The sequence below is a fragment of the Phalaenopsis equestris genome, unplaced genomic scaffold (genome assembly GCF_001263595.1).
Source record: "Phalaenopsis equestris unplaced genomic scaffold, ASM126359v1 Scaffold000383, whole genome shotgun sequence".
Lineage (NCBI taxonomy): Eukaryota > Viridiplantae > Streptophyta > Magnoliopsida > Asparagales > Orchidaceae > Phalaenopsis > Phalaenopsis equestris.
Window position 1 is genome coordinate 202,448 of NW_018164825.1, and position 4,470 is coordinate 206,917.

Genomic DNA, 4,470 nt, shown 5'->3' on the forward strand with positions numbered 1-4,470 from the left:
TTCTTCCTGGGAGGTATTCACTTGTGCATTTTTGCCTTTGATATGCATTTTCATCTTCTAGTTGGAAGACTTTTATTTTTCTTTTTTTTTTCTGAAAATCATCTTGTAAGCTAGCTGCAGATTCTCTTATAAGTTAGGACATGAAATATTTTTGATGAAAGAGCATATTTAGGCTTACTTTGCGGACTAATACTCTATTTTATTAGGTTTTAGGGTTTCATTTAGAACTTCCTTCAACTAAGTAGTCACATGTCTACATGTTCTTGCCTATAGTCAGGCAATATCAAATAACTCCAATATTTTGAGCAATTCTACCTTCGCTATGTTTGCACTAATGTATACCATAGAGGATGCCATCAATATTTCCTTCAAATGCACATATTAGAATCAAACCTTGATTTTTTGTGGTATTTTCATTTATGTATACATATATCCTTGCCAAGTGTTTGAAGCGTTTATTCTTTCTGCTCTTAAAGCTTAGCTTTGTGGTTTCTTTAAATTTGGCTATCTACATCAAATAAATTTTTGATGTAGTCTTCTCTTCAAACACTATCATCTTTGTGATATATTAGAAATTAATTACTAACAAACTTTAAATGGTGATGACAGGGATTCTGTCAAGTTTAATGATTAGATCTAATAAAAATTTTTGTGGTATGAAATGATTTTTTTTTTCCAAATATTCATGTTGTACTCAATACATAAGCATCACTTTGATGATAGATTTTGTGCTTCAAATGCTTGCCTTGTGAGGGAGGTGTTCAGCTGCGAAGATTTGAGTGGGAAGTTCACATCTCTATTTTGTCAATTTCCTTGATATGATTGCAATTTTCTACTGTGGCTGTTCTTTATAATAGATTTGGGGCTGCGTTATTTCTATTTGACCTCTAAGAATTATTATAGTGTTAAAAGCTATATGGTCTTCACAAAATTTGTGCTAAATTGCTATAATCAACAATGACCATACAAGTTCTCTTTGTGAGAAACTTCTGCTGCATTGCATGAACCTGCGCTCCCGCAATTTTGTTAGTTTGACTAAGTCTATTATTGTTTGCTACTCATGGATGAGTTACGGTAGTAGGAAGAGCATGATAAATATTTGTAAATTTAGAGGATTCAAAGGATAGCATTTTTTGTTTAGAAAAATTATATTATGATGAGTAACCGGCGGAGAAGAATATTTTTTTGATTTATTATTTATTTTATTGAGGGCTCTTAGGTACGAAAGCTTCCCTAGTTAAGTTCTATCTTTGGGTTTTGTTGTCACGTGCAACTCAGTTTGAATATATCTGTTATTATTTACCGCTATTGGGTGAGTCACAATTCTTGGAAGGCTGATAATAATTTGCAAATTTAGAAGTTCTCAGAACGATGTTCTTTATGCTTGGATAGATAATATTAGAATTAGCATATGTTGGAGCTATTGGTCTTGTCACAAAAACTATGAAGGCTATAATGATTTGCAAGAATGCTCACATGATAAAGTTTTTTATGCTTGGAGAGATAATAATAGGATTAGCATATGTTAGAGAATATTTTTTTCAGGCTTGTTATCAATTGGTAGGCTTCCTGGTACAAGGTCTACTTTAGGCTTTTGATGACGTGAAAGGCTGAAGAGCTTTGAGTTTTGCCTCCTCCTTCTTATTAGAGGCACTATGTAGTCTTAATTTTTCTTTAGATTATTTTTTCATAATCTTTTCCTCTACTAAAGATTAATTGCATCCCCTTTGACATTATAAAAGTCTCTTTTGATTTTGTGCTTCTTATTATAGATACCCTCTTTTGTACATAATTAATAATGTGTATGGCTTGTGGCGTCTCCTTTTTTTATTTTTTATTTTTTTTGCATTGTGCTTGCATTATTGTTGAGCTTATATGATTTTTCTTTAATATTAGATAAAAATGTACACAAATATTTGGCATATCTTATGTTCTGTGGCAATTCCTTCCTAGCTTTTAATTGTTTTTCCCTGTTTTTTCACCAAAAAAAAAAAAAAAAAAAAAAAAAAAAAAAAAAAAAAAAAAAACGTTTAAAATTATTTTCATACTTATGTACTTCACCCTGTTCGAGTACATTTGCTGCAAAAATGTGCATCCAATACTTGTACAGAACTGTTTTATTTTTTCTGTTGTATAGAGTGGAAGCTGGTTTTCTATAAGCAGAATCCATGGCTCATTAGGATTACTGTATGAGAATTATATCTGGCCTGGCTTCTCTGTTTAGTATATTAATGTCCTAATATCAGTGAAACTCTGAAATGGAAGATTTCTTTTTCATGCGTATAATGTATATCACGTCTTTGTTCGGACTTATCCATTATTGGAAGCAGGAGATCCTATTTTTTCAGTTTACCTTCTTGAGTTCTGTACTGGACTCCTTTAGCTATGTTGTGACTGGGGAGGAACGCATTCTTGATTACTGACAACTTATGTTTCTTTTATTATTGTTTTCAATGATGACAATATGCATTTTTTATTTTATAATTTTTTTGACTGCTAGTATGAGGTGAATTGCCACTGTCCTTCCATTTAAATTTGCTTGTTTTAGCTTTCATATGTAAGCTCATGACCATTTTACACCTTATGTGTTGTTTAAACTGTGTTTTAATTCATAAGATGCATGACCAATATTGGAAAAACTGAGAGTGAGTGAGGGCGTGTTGATACTAAGTCAGGGAATCATATGATGAAAACAAAATGACAGAATAAAAGCTGTAGCATCTGCTTTTGTTCAACTATTGAAAATGGGTCTTATGAATCCTGTTCTATTTTATTTTTGTTGGGTGCTACATAAGATTTTTGCGAAAATATATATGTTTAGATAACTTATAGTTATGTTGCATTTCATCTTCCTCCTATTTTCTAATCATGCATCAATTATATCTATTAGCTGTATTGGTATTTACCTTTTGGTGCATCTTTTATTTTTTCTTACACATGCCGAAATCACTCAAAATTTTAGCACCATATTTTTTTCAGTAAGAGCTATTCCCGAGATCATTCTAGTAAAATCATTCCATAATATATTATTCTTAATACTTGCCAAAGCCTCAATAAATTAAACTCAATCTTAAATTAGATAAGTTTTTTTTTTGTAAAACAAGATCCACCTTTGTTAGTATAATGATACGGTGCAAATTTTATCAATGGCTTTTCTGATCAGTTGCTTATTAGTTTTGTATTAATTAAAATTTTTGCTTCTTATCTGAATAGTATTTTTAATAATTCTATTTGATTTCCTCCTGCAATGATAGCTGTTGTTTGAAGCATTGTTTACGGTTTGCAAGATAAGGAATATTATACTGATAATATAAAACCAAGATGTTTTTTTTGTTGCGGTTTCTGTATGTGAAGGTAGCTTAATGTAGATTTAAACAACCAAAATATGAATAAAACAACAACAAACCTTTATCCCATCAAGTGAAGTCGGTTACATGAATCCTTTTTATCCATTGCGTCCTATTGAGAGTATATTTTCTTTTAATGCTAATAAATTAAGATCATCTTTTATACAATAGGCCCAAGTCTTTCTAGGTCTATCTCTGCCTTTCTTAACATAAGTCGAATGCAAAACATCCACTCTCCTAATCAGATCATCAGATAGTCGATGTTTAATGTGACCAAATCATCTAAGACAACTATTTCTAATCTTGTCCGTCACTGGAGCTACACCAACCCTATCGCAAATATATTCATTTCACATTTTGTCTGTAAGTGAAAAGCAACTCATCCATCTAATCATTCTCATCTCTGCAACACTTAACTTAGTTTTATGCTTCTCTTTTAAAGCCCAACATTCAATGTCATAGAGCATTGCAGGTCTCACCACCAACTTATAAAATTTTCCTTTCAGTCTAAGCGATTTTTTTTCTATCACACAATAGGTCCAAAGCATTCCTCCATTTCAACCAACCAACTTGAAATTTACTAATAACATCCCCATTTATATCACCATGACTTTGAACAAGAGACCCGAGATATCTAAAGCGTTCACACTTTTTAATAATTTGATCACCCATAGTTACAATTCTTTCACTAGAGTTACTATTGCTAAAATTACATTCCATATATTCAGTTTTAGATTTACTCAAATGAAAACATTCCTCCATTTCAACCAACCAACTTGAATTCTACTAATAACATCTCCATCTATATCGCCATGACTTTGAACAAGAGACCCGAGATATCTAAAGCTTTCACACCTTTTAATAATTTGATCACCCATAGTTACAATTCTTTCACTAGAGTTACTATTGCTAAAATTACATTCCATGTTTTCAGTTTTAGTTCTACTCAAACGAAGGCCTTTAAACTCCAACGTAGACATTCATAATCAAGTTTTTTCAGGGCTTTCTCTCTTGTCTTATCCATGATATCAAAAAGCATACACCAAAATAAATCCTCTTGTAAATGTCCAGTAAAAGCATCCATAACTAAAGCAAAAAGATATGGGCTTAAAGTTGATCCCTC